Source organism: Diorhabda carinulata, chromosome X (genome assembly GCF_026250575.1).
Source record: "Diorhabda carinulata isolate Delta chromosome X, icDioCari1.1, whole genome shotgun sequence".
Taxonomy (NCBI): domain Eukaryota; kingdom Metazoa; phylum Arthropoda; class Insecta; order Coleoptera; family Chrysomelidae; genus Diorhabda; species Diorhabda carinulata.
This window is the reverse complement of record NC_079472.1, coordinates 44033824-44047497: the sequence shown is the minus strand read 5'-3', so window position 1 is coordinate 44047497 and position 13674 is coordinate 44033824. Positions and strand designations below refer to the sequence as shown.

Below are 13674 nucleotides of genomic sequence, written 5' to 3'. Positions count from 1 at the left end.
ATTTACTGACAAATATTTTATGTTGGCAGTATCACAACGTTTTCAACAGATTCTGCATTTGTTAAGATTTTTTAATTTTTTTAAATAAACATCTTACTTTCGTCAAAGGTGGTAATTCTGTCTCTAGCTTAATTTCGGCCAAATCATCATTGTCGCCCTCTTGAATGAGTGATCTAGACAATCTTTTTTAATTAAATTGTCCAGTTCTTTCAAAAAAGTTGTATTTGCTGCCACTGTGATTCCTTGCAATTTATCAACAATTCCATAATCCTGTGCTCATTTGTAAAATATTTCTGCAATGTCTTTCCCAGTATGATTAGCATTAGATGGCAAAAAATCTATTACTACCTAATTCAGATTCCAAAATTCATCAATAAAATGAGCTGTTATTCCATAATAGGACTTATAGTTTATCGAAGTCCATCCATCGATTGTGAAAGATATTTGCGATTTATTCTCTTTTGAAATATCCGTTTCTGAATCAAAGTAAATGTTTTCATTACCTTTTCTCTAAGGGCTGTTCGTTTTGGGAGCACTGCCCTGGGGTTTAATTTTTTGAAGAAAGTTTTAGTATGTTCATCGTCAAAAAAGCTAAATGGTAGGTACTTTAAAGACACCCACACGACGATATATTCGTCTTTTACAGGGACCCGAAATAAAGAGAAAAGATATTTCAAAAAATTCACTATGTGTGCATAGAACCAAACGACAGTTGTGGAAACTTCATGGCAAGATTAATAATATGAAATACGGAAAGTAGCTTTTTTTAATTAAGGTCAGATTTCAGGCAAAGAGATAAAGGATTAAGCTACATATTTTCAAATCAGTAAATGCAAATATCAAAACATTTACAAAATCGATAAGTAATAGCGATTAAAACTATCAAAAACAGTCTAAAAAAATTTAACATAATCAAAACAATCCCCTAAATTGCAACTCATGTAAATCCATATAAAAAAAATAAAAATAATAAACGGCAGGTACTTACCATTTTAGCAGCCAATGTCGGTTGCGGTTGAACAGACGAAACTTTCATCTTCGACGGGAAAAGTGAAACAAATTCTTGTGGATGTTTTGCTTTTAAGTGCGATTTTAGACCAGAAGTACTTGATTGGCACATTTTTATATTGTTGCTCTCAGTATTGATTTTTTTGCATAAATTACATGAAGCCAACTATATGTTTAGTAAATTTTAACAAAGTTTGGCGTGTTCTTTTCATTTTCAAATCTCAAAAAACAAATACCTAGCAGGACGATAAGATACAAATCATAAATGAGGAAACGATAGTGAGAAACTCCTTATGTCTACTATTATTTTTTAGAATAAAACATGGAGTATCGGACCCTTGCTATAATGAACCTCGTCGGCAGGCATGCACCAAATGATTACTAAATAATAAATAAATGTTTATCTCTAATGAAAATATACATAAATGCAATGGTTTATTGCCATGTTTCTCCAAGTGAGAAAATAGTAGGTACCTACGAACTTAAATAATAAAAAGTCACCTCACTTGGGTTTTTAGGAACAAATATAATGCGATGCAAAACTTCCCAGCTTTTTTATTACATCGTCGGGGATTTTAAATAAAATATATCTTATTTTTTTGCTACTATATGAATCTACCCTTCTCATATTTGATATAGAGGGTAGTTAATTAGTGCGACCAATGTCAAAATCTCCGGTACCATTAAAGATAGCGGATAGAATCTGAAAATTTAAAAAAATGCAGGGTGTTCTATTTAAAAAATGGAAAATTTTTACCGCGCTGGTGTTTTGGAGCACCGTTTATAGAGAAAAATAATTTTATAACAGGCACATCTTAACCCTTAAAAGCTTCGTCAAACGTTTTCCTGCTATCTTTATTGGTGCAGGAGATATTGACCTTTGTCGTACTAATGGACTACCCTGTAGTAAATACCAAGCAAAATTTTAACGCATTTAGGTGAGGTTTTGTTATATTTGACATATACTGCACACAATTTATGTCAGATATGGTAGAACCTAACCTCAACGCGTTAAAATTTAGCTTAGTTTTTACTATATTTGGTTTAAATCACGAGAGAAGCGAGACGAGACGAGAGAAGGTCGTGTCTCGCCCTCTCTCGACGAGACTAGAGACACATTTTATCTCGTCTCACGAGACGACAGAAGGTCTTCTCTCGTCTCGTCTCGCGGCAACCGACTTCTATGAGCTGGTTGTGATTAGAAACAGGGGGACTATGACTTCGAATCCTTTTTTGAGATAGTCCCACAGATGTTCTATAGGATTCATATCCGGACTGTTAGGTGGCCACTATAATAATGTAAGTAGCCAATAAACAGTCTAGCCACGTAGGGACGTGCGTTGTCCCGCAAGAAAAAAAATAAGGCCCAAGAAACGAAGCAAAAGACATTACATGTTCGATAATAATGTTATCCAAGTAATATTGCGCATTCATAGACCTCATATATTTAGGGATGATTCATTTTTTAGCAGATTGCTGGTGACTGTCCTGCTTATGAGAGTACGTTGTTTCCAAAACGATCATCAATTTGATTTTTTCAACTTTTTCGTTTTTGTCCTGGTCTTTCACGGTACGAACTCGTTTCATTATGTCGCATCACTATGTGACTGATGCTGGAATGATGTCTTCCTTACAAACCAGCAACATATCGCATTGAATATCCTTCATTCAGGAGAGACAATGCTCGCACTGCTTCCTACATCGACAATTTTCTTTGGCGGCTCATCAACAGCTTGCTTCTAAAAGAAACTTTGTTTTAATCAGCACTTTTTAAGAAAATGTTAAAACAGTTGTAGTCTAACATTAAGTTTAATATGAAGTACTGTCAAAAGAAGACTTTGTGATACTATAGTTAACTTAAATAACAACTGTCACAGTCAAACAAGGTCTACTTGTCCTACAGTAAGTTATCAATAAATGAAGCATATCGAGAAAAATATTAGTGGTGCGTTAATTTTGTCCAGTTTATAAGAAGCGTAACTTTGACGTTAACAATTCAACCCATTTGATCTTAATTTTATTATTACAAGCTTAGTGTGGCCGCCTTGCTGCCGGTAAGCCTACACGGTTGTCCTTGGGGGGGGTTGGGTGTGGTCAATCGAGGATAGCCCAGGTGTGGTAAATTTTCAAATCATCCTGCCAATAGTGTAATTCGAACTGTTGGTGTAGTTGTAGTAAATAGTGTATTTTGTAGAGGGTGCAGCTAATAAGAAATGATATGTCACCCAAATATAAACAAAAGTGCATTTTGACTTTTTTTTCACAATCTAGTTTTCAAAATACTAAAGTTTCAACATGATCATTTGTTGAATTATAACATACAAGAAACTATGTAGAAAGAAAAAAATTCACAAATGGTGATTTAGTAAAAATATTTACTACATATATTTAGATGTATGTTAAAATTGTTTTCAAGCTTGTATTTTAAAATAAATTTGTTACTTCTTTGAGATATAATAAGATAGCATGATTGCAAATGTAATCTAATTATAAAAAAATTATTTGTTTCAATTCATAGTATTTTAAGTGAAATCTATTTTTTGGATGTATTTTAAAACATTGTTCCACGATTTAGGTGCTGTGCATTTATTTAATAGTTAACATGATTAGGAGTGATAGTTAAATAATTGGAATGTCTTTGAGGATAATTCCAAGCGTGTTCTAGGTTGTACAATGGGGATAAAAAAGTTCAAGTTTTTCATATTATTATTCAAGTAGACTGTTCGTAAATTGGTTCAGGATAAAGTTGAATGGTTATACAGTTCGTCGTAATTATCTAATCCTTAAATAAACTGACAAATAATACATAAAAACAAAAAAATACCTCAGTATTGGTTTGTAATAAAATGTAAATATTCTGTTTACAATATTCAGTAATTCAATAATGACTTTTAAGACACTCTGTATCTTGTGATGGCCGTATTGTTATTTGAATAGGAAATTGTATTTTTTTTTTGAATATATGAATTATGAATATTATTTGCTTGTTATTTTTTTAATATTTTGTATTTTTTAGATTTTATCTTATTAAGGGAATTCTTAATATTGTGCATATCCTTAATAGACCTTTTCATACACACAGATTGGTTATGTATACTGAATGATACAGTTTTGCGGTTATTTTATTGGCTTCAATTTAATAATAAATAATCAGTATTTTGTACGGTAATTTTATACTTTCGCGGTCCCCTCGTTTTTGGCTCTAGAAAAATCATCCTATTTCCATGATTTTTTTTTTAAATCTTCATTTTTACGGTGGATTTATGAAAAAATTACACAATCTACACAAAAAAACAAACATTTTGGAAAAAAAAATTTAAAAATGTTTGTTTTTTATCTCTAACAGTCAATCTTAGTGAGATACCACTTTTTAATGGCTTAAATTTTCAAAGTTAACTTTTAATTGTACACTTGATTACAATAAGTGATTTTAAGAATGTTTTCGTTCATATAGTTTTAATGATATAATATTATAATATAATATAATATTTTGAAAACATGTTTTTTTCATACTGTACTGTTAAGTCGACTTCACAGTTCTAATTTGAGTCCGGAAAATGGCACTTTACGGTATCCTTGTACTCTACTATTCTCCCAATCACGTTTGAAATAATTAGAAATAATAGTGCCATTACTGTTACCAGAAACATTTATTATAGGAATTACTAGATGTACTTCTTTATTTTCAATCATGCTGGGAGATGTGTGTTTTTGGTTTAACACTTGTATAAAAGTTTCACTCCCTTGTATCATTCTGGCTATTTTCTTTTTGCTCTCGATGGATTCTCCCGCATATTTTTCAACCGCTTATGAACTCTTCCATCACCATGCCGTTTTAAAACATTGATATCCCCAGTGTTGGCCAACAGCGTTGACGAAGTCCTCCTGAAGCAATGTCCGGTGTACTTTTCTGGATGCTCAAGGTGTTTTCGCAAATTTCTATATTTTCTGACCACATCCAAATATTGCAACGCATTGCTGTTGATCACAGTAAAAACCTCTAGAACATGTGTTTTTGTGCGATTAATACGAAGCACTAACTGAAAATAAGTATCCTCTACATCGTCTACTTCTAAATTATAAATGTCTTCCTTTCGACAACCTCCGGCAATGCCAATTCATGCGATAATTTTCACCAGTAAATAGTCTTTTTCTGGGGCGTCCTTTATAAATGTTTAAACTTCTTTCATTGTTAGTACCTTCTACTGGTTTGGATGGTAGTTTATACTTTGTTTTTTTTAGAAGCTATTAACTTAGAATAACGGAAAATGTTGATATTATCCATAATCTTGATTTGACCATGGAGTATTTAGACCATAATGAGATATTTGATGTTTTTGACTGAAAATTTAAGGTTTGAAAAGAATGTTTCTAAAAAACAACATCAAAAGAATAATCCAACATCACATTTTCATCAGCACTTTTTACCTCTTATTTTTTACGCCAGACTTAATTGGAATAATTTGCCCTACTGCTTCCGCATTTTTCCCAGCAATTTTATTTGAATTTTCAACCATTCTTTTCGGAAAATATTTTTTATATTTTCAAAATTCAAAGTATGCCTTTGTTTACAATGTTATCTTAGTGACTTCTGTTAATTTTTATTTTTTTAAATAAAAAGAGAATATTCGTACTCGTACAGTACCAAATCACTTCCTGGACTATTAACGCAAATAACTATTTATTATACGTATCCGAAAGTACCTTGTTTTTAACTGTTTTAAAAAGATGTAAAGGTGGCATTTCCAGAACAGCAGAACAATTTTTTCCAATTTGCAATTTTTTCCGTGTACTAAATAAAAAATTTTTTTTGAAAATAACAACATAGTTATTATATTATGTAGGAATCGTTGGTACTAACAGTATGTACTATTTGTATTATTGCAGTTTAGACCCTTCGGTATTTCATTCAGTGTATTCAGGAATTAGGCTTATTGTCGCCCTATGCCCCTTTCGATGCGTTGCCCTTTTTAATAAAATGGATTTCATTAATTTTGATCCAATATTTTTATTTCAAAATAACTTTATTTTATTGAAGTATAATTTTTAAGCATAACTAATACGAGGGCAGCTACTTCAGTTTTGAGATAGACAAATAAAAACAAATATTTTTAATTGGATATTGCTTTTCAAAATATTTTCCTAGGCTGCCCTAGGCATTGGTCTCACGGGACTAGGGATAAATCCATCACTGATTTCATTTTTTAGAACTAAAGGTCTTGAAGTAGATGGTTTGCAGATGTTTTGATTTTTCTGATGGAATGTTACAGAGCTTGTATTTTGTTATTGAGAACGGTTAAATATTTTTTGTGATAGGTACTTCTATTTTTCTTGGTATGGATTCTTCTATTTATCCTTCAGCTACGTTGAAAGCACGTCATCCTCCGTGTCTTTTCAAAATGAGTAAATCAGCACCACTTTCCACCAACATAGTTGCCTAAGAACACCTAGCTCATGTCCGGTATATCTATAAGGATTTTTCAGTTTCAAGAATTTTACAACAAGTTTTGGGACAGCGCTAATGATATGGCATCCAACATGTTGGACGTAACACCAACGATTTCAACAATGTACATCCCTCATTGGTAATGGCAAATCTTGACTTATGATTTTTTTCATCTCACAAAAACACAACAATAAAGCGCCCATTGTATCCCACATCATTTAAACTCAAACGTATCAACTTATCTCTATGACATGTACCAAAGATCCCAAATACTAAAATTACTTTTGCCAGTAGATATTGTTCATCTGAAGTTTGCAGAAAAATGTGGTTACTTGTTCTGCTGTTAGTACCCTGGACTTTTTTTTGGTATATAGCCCACGGTCTGACGCTTCAAAAAAGTAGTAGGTTATGGATATTATGTTCTGCCAACAATTTCTTTTATAGCTAAACAACTCTTTAGTATTGAGAACCGACTCCATAACGTAGATTTCATATTCTTGGCTTCTTCACTGACAAAATAAACTAAAAGAATATTATTATTTGCAGTTTTAACTTTTTTGACATCTCGCATTCCATAAAAAGTTGATACTCGTGATCATATCTCAACCTGGATTTTGCTGGTAACAAATCAGCACTTGTGCCGCTAGCTCTAATATGTTTTCAGGAATATCTGATTTTTCTTCCAATTTCCTTTTTTTTTTTTAAATTAACATGAATTAAACTGACAAAATATAAAACCAATAATAAATATATGGAAATGTTAATCTTGTTTGGTACTATTACTATGTATTATGATTACTTTGAAAATAAAATGTTCTAAATTTAATTCTTATCCTTTTTGGCGTTGTTTTTAAATAAGTATAATAAAAAGTATCGTTCATTACACGTCCATAATTGGATTTTTTCGTGCTACGATTTTACGGGCTTACAAATACAGTTCGTCACTTTGAATTTCCAATATCTTCGTCATTTGTGTTGTGTGATCAACTTGAGTCACCGTTATTTGTTATCTTTTCTTTTTGAACTACTTTTAAAGGCATAATTTTGTTCCAGCTTTTCAACCTTCTCAATTAATTAATTAATTAATAATGTCTTTTGATCTATGTCTAGTTCAGTGATTCTATAAAAATTGTAGGATTTTTCATTACACTATTTTACCTTGTTTACACTATAGTGTTCCAACTTGAAAGGCAAACCAAACACTTCAAACGAATTACTTAAGTGGGAAAGTGAAAAGCTAGTTTGGAATCTTGCTTATTTTCTCGATGAGACTTTTCTGAGAAGATACCTCTACTTTCTTAAGACAATTTATATTTTCAATTTCCAGTTTGTTGTTGTTAATATTTTTTCTTCATATATGACCTTACAATTTTTGTTAGCATCTAGATGCATTCTTATTAAGTCAATATATTATGATCGACTTTCTCTTGTCTAAAAACTCTATGTTCTGATTTTCCGTACTTTCTACATTTTCTTCTAAATCAGAAGATCAAACATGAAACTTTCACAAAATTATTAGTTTGTAGCATCAATTTATAAAGTTAAATGTGAGTTCATGCTAAAGACCTTCTATTTTTTGTTGTAATTATTTGAAAACAGAAAAAGGAATTTGAAAATTGTAGAGTATGATGTTCCGTAGAAAATTTATCTTGTTTTGACATCCTCAATCATCAGTAAATATACTTTTCAATTATTATCTTTGTCAGAATTATTAATGCTTTAATTTTTGTCTACTGGTAAGGTAATTGAAATATTTTATCGGTATGTGCATTTTCAAATAATTAGATCAAAACATGAAAGTATAATGTGAGTATTGATCCTATATTAAAACGGTGTCTTAAGTTGTAGTCCTTGACTTTCAACCACAAGAAAAAAAAATTTCTCAAGTTACATTATGATTACATCATCTGACTTCCCTTTGTTAAAAAGTTAAAGATGATACCCAATCGAAATTAAAGACATTATAAGATGTTATAATGATAGCAGTAAATTTACAAATACATATATAAATACAATTTTAGGTTCTGTTAAGTGAAAAGGTCTATAGTTGTTTAAATATGTGGTTGTAACAAGAAACGATAAACATGATTTAATTATTGTACTACTTATGACAATAATTTATTCTGTATAAATATTAATAATTGTTTGAAATTTTCGTGTGTAACAGTTTACTTGATTGAAATGTATATAGTAACATTACGGGTTGTATATATTGTGTGTTGTTATGGACTGAATCTTTCTGTCTTCCTCTGTCCCTCTAGTAATATTCCAGTAGATTTTTTTTAATTTTTAGTCCAGTAAATAATTCGATTATAACAATGTAAGTATGCAAGATGTTTAATACGTTGAGCCTGCAACTGAACATTCTCCATTTTATTTCACACCTCCACGGCCCAAGGGATTGTATTTATAAGTGCTTTACAGTTTGGTTGGACGGTCCTGGGTCGTAACCTTACATTTGTTGACCCTCAACTCCATTGTAAAATAATAAAGTCACTTTTCATAATTTTTTTCTTCAACATTATTCAAATATTATTTTATAAAAATTTTAAATTTATGGTACCTTTACATTACCTTGATCGAAACACATCGTACATTTTTGTACACTTTACATAAAAGCATAAATCATCGTTCAAAGGATAGAGAAGCAAACAAAATTTTGTTTTTCCATACTGTAAGTAGGGTGTATCTTGGATCCACACCCCAACTGAAGTGTAAAATCACAAAAAAATTTTTTGGGCCGAGCGATAAGTTGAAAAATTTTGTTTGGGGCTCAACGTGTTAAGTACATTAAATATTTCTAATACTTTGCTTCTACAAAACCCAAAAGAAAAATAATTTTATGTATGCCTCGAATTACATAAATGTTTTAATTGGTGAGTTGTCATACAATTTGTTTATATGTATCCAAAAAGGACTTGAAAGGATTGAAACTATGTATAGTACTCTCAAAGAGCTATTTTTTTATAGATATTATTAATTAAATCATAATTACTTAATTGAAGTTTACTGTGTTGACAAAAATTACTCCATAAAATGTAAAATTGTATCTTGCATATTTACATTGTTCGATAATTATCTATATAATACAACGATTAATTAATTGAAATAAATTGAAAGTCTTGCAACTTCTCACAACGGTGTTACTTTTAATCACAAAGATTCAATTAGACTAAATAAATGCAAAATAGTAGTTTAACCAGCCAAAAAGAGATAACAAGTAATCAAAGTAAGGTTTCAATTTTTTATTTTCAAGGTTGTTTATATGTAAACATAAACTTTTATTTAATGTCTATAAGCAGTAACAAATAATATTTTTATCAACTTTCTTATGTTAAAGGAAAATAATTTATTAATTTTAAAACAATCGGAAATTAAATTCTTTCTATTTCTCTCTACTATTCACCTCTGAAATAATTCCGAAATTTAATATTTCGGATATGTATTTCGCCGTTCTTGAAAGGAGAAAACAACTACTTTCTTGGCTAATGTCATTTTTTTTAACTCCATATACTTAGTTTTACTTTTATTTAGTTCTAACCCTCTTTTACTAGCTACCTGCTCGATCTTCAAGGTTGCTTCCTTTAGGCTCTTTACATTTCTCGTTATTATCGCCAGATCATTTGCGTATGCCAATATTTGGACGTCTTTAGAAATGATTGTACCTGTCAGCTTGCAGTTTTTTATTACCCCGTCTAGTGAAATATTAAATAGAGTTGTTGATAGTCCGTCTGACTCCTCGACTTGTATCCAATTCTTGACTTTTTATATCTCTCGTAATTACATGTGATGTGTCATCATCATTCTAGTGAGTTCTATTAATGTTTTTGGGACGTGAAATTTTGACATGTCTGACAAGTCTATAAACATAATGTGGATATTCATATCTTGATCGTAAAATTTTTCTAAAATTTGATTTAAAATATGAATAGTATTTAGTGTTGATCTCCCGGGCCTAAATCCATATTGACATTCTTCAAGATGAGACTCCGAATACTTTTTTAACCTCGTATTAACGATGGAAGTAAAAAATTTTGAAGACCGTATTTAGTAGGGTGAAAGTTCTGTAATTAGCGCACATTTTTGAATTTCCTTTTTTGATTATGAGCGATATGGCTCCGCTATTCCATCCGTCTGGTATTTGTTTGTTTTTCCAAACTAGCTGTATTAATTGGTGGAATCTATTCTGTAGTTCATTTCCACCGTATTTTGCAATCTTATTAGTTTCAATTTTTTTAGTAGTATCCTCTAGTTCTTTAAGCGTTTGTGGTTGTTCTTCTCTGTCTATTCGGTCTTTAAAAACCCCTTGTGCATTCAAATCATTTTCTCCAAGTATATTTTTAAAGTGTTGTTCCCAAGCCCTGTTGTCTACCTGTACTGTAGCTTTTCTCCTGTTTTGATATTCAATGTATTGGTAAATTTTTAAGTTTTTTCTGTTGTTCTCTTCTAATTCTTCCATTATTTTGATGATCCACACTTCTCTCTTGCATTTATTTAACTTCGTACTTCCTCAGTATGCTAACGTCGCTAACTATGTTACTCTTGCTATTTTCTTTTTACTTATAGCTATTTTGCAGTCTTCATTAAACCATTGACTTTTCTTTCTTTTGCTATTTTTAGCATAATAGAATTAGAATAAGTAATTTTTTTTATTTTTTTGTTAACAACAAATCAAATCACAACATCAAGTTTGCTTCTCTACTCAATTTAAAGAACTAATTTTAAAATAGTCCTGTGGAAAATTATATGTGGCAAATATGTAGAAACTGGAACATTTGTGTTTGTCAGATAATAAGGATTGAAACAATGATTTTTGAATCAAAAAACATAAGGAATCTGATGGTCGACTCCTCATCCCTTCTATTCATATAACTTGTTATGAGGAATAATTGTAAGATCTTGGTTAATAAAATGATTTGATCATACATCTGATAGAAGGTAATTTGATAGACCTAAGAACCTCGAGCCTAGGAGTATATAAACAAGTATTATGAGAAATATGTACTAGGCACATAATATGCATTAATGATAACGAAGATGTTACACAACAATGTAATATTTAATTTCTAAGAATAAGGAAGATTTTAGCTAGAACTCTAGCTAGTTTTTCAATATTTTTCCCTAAAATATAGGGTTAACTGTCCTACATTGAACCACTAAACCATTTTTCAAATAAACACGGTTTAATAAACTGTTGGCTTATTGGGATTAACTTAACTCCTAATTTAACTTCCAAAAATTTTATACTAATGATAATTAAAAAAAAATGTTTGTGGTTCATTGTTTTCTATACTGTGAACACACTGAACAATTTATCATGTGAACACCTTTAAAAAGTATTTCTAATAAAGTACCGTAACAAAATACAAGATTTAAACCATTGCAGCGTTATCGTGGAAGTCTCATTGAAATTGTATATGCGAGACCCGTCAGCAAAAGAGGGATGCCTCTGCAACACTTTATTCAAATTGTCAAATAATGCTTCCATATTATCACGATTAAATGAAGTTGCACTTGCCAAACTACAACGCTCAGATGACCTCAGTGAGAGTTTTAATTTTATTATTCTTTGCGGTTTTGAGGACTATATTTCTGCAATCTGTTTGTTACACCATAAAACGCACATCGAACCACGTAATCAATTAAGGATATTTCCACTACACACGTAAAAATTCTATTTCCTTCATAATTTGATGTTATTTAGCAGCATCTCTTAGTTTTTGGTGCTTTAAAAAATAGCGCATAAGTGTTAGATAAGCACGACCCGTCCTTTTTGGTGCTTTTCATAAACTAAGACCATAACGCTTTAACGCCCATAACCTTTTCGTACTTGCGTTTTCCTTTAAAAAAAATGTTGCGCCCCCTTAATCTTTCTAACAATCTAATTTCATAAATACTCAACTGATATTATAATTTATTTAATGGACTACAAAATAATATATAATATTATGTAAAAATAACAAATCTTAACAAAAATACGAAAAAAAAGAATATATAATAAATACATTATAAAAATTTAATAAGACGGTTGAGCTTGTTTTTCACCCGAAAAATTCGCGACGAGGATTGTGGATTTCGTAAACCTATTTTGCTGATTCATTTTTTTGACACCTATTCGACGAAAATTTTAAAACAGCTGTAGCTTGCGCCCCCTTAGGGGTTAGATCAAGCGACTCTCTCATTTGTTCTTTGGAATGTTTGCCGATTTTACGGTCTTCCTTTTAATGAACCATGCTAAAATAATAGAAAAAAATGGTCATACAAAGTGGTACACGCTGAACCAGTATACAATGACCTAGTTAATCGGTTCACGGTTGAATTTTCACCATATCAGATATAAATACAAAAGAAAAGAATTTCTGCCGATATATACCTGTCGCTTTGCTGTTTTCTTCCACTGAGAATGTTGTCGTATGCAACCACGTATCATTATCCAATTTACCCCATTTGTGTTATGAGCAGTAAGAGGTCGGTATTACCACAATATATTTAAGAAATTTGGTTCAATATTTCAGCCACTTCAGGAAAAAAATTTACTTCTAAATAAAAATACTTTACTTGAACCACATGTTATTACAAAAATGCCGAAAATTGAATATGGTCTATGTCTGACAAACACAACCGTCATTGTTCAACGATCACCTGGACATACATACTTTGTCCGGCAAATACTTATAACAGTTGAATAATAACTTCATTGTTACAATTATTCAGGTATTACAATATGATCACCTCCATATTACTCTTCCCGAGACAAGATGCACTTCTGCCAACGCCGTTTCCACTGTTAATAACATTGCTGAAAGTCTGTTTTGATGTTGTGATTTTGCCGTGTCGTTTTTGCCTGGAAGCACCATTTTGCATTTCGGGAACAATAAGGATTCACAAGAGGCTAAATCGGATGAATAATGCGGGTGGTCTGTCGCGGTGATTGAACTTTGGGCCAAAAACTCATGCACAACTAGCGACGTGTAAGCGAGCGCATTGTTGTGATGAAGAATCCATCTACCCTCTTGTGCCAAGTTTGGCCGAACGGGCTAACGAGCTCTCAGACGTCTCAAAACTTGCAAAACATAAAAAATTTCGTTTATGTTTGACCAGGAGGGACAAATTCCTTGGGAACAAGTCCCCTAGAATCAAAGAAAACAATCAACATTGTCTACATATTGGACCTCGATTAACGCGCCTTTTTTGTCGTAGGTTCTCCTGCTACTCGTACC

At 31.3% G+C, this 13674-nt stretch overlaps 1 protein-coding gene across 2 annotated transcripts in view; it reads left to right on the top strand.

Moving 5' to 3' along the window:
- The window catches only part of LOC130901657 (UPF0047 protein YjbQ), a 42162-nt gene that overhangs the window by 5322 nt on the left and 23166 nt on the right, over nt 1-13674 (top strand). The window lies entirely within an intron of this gene.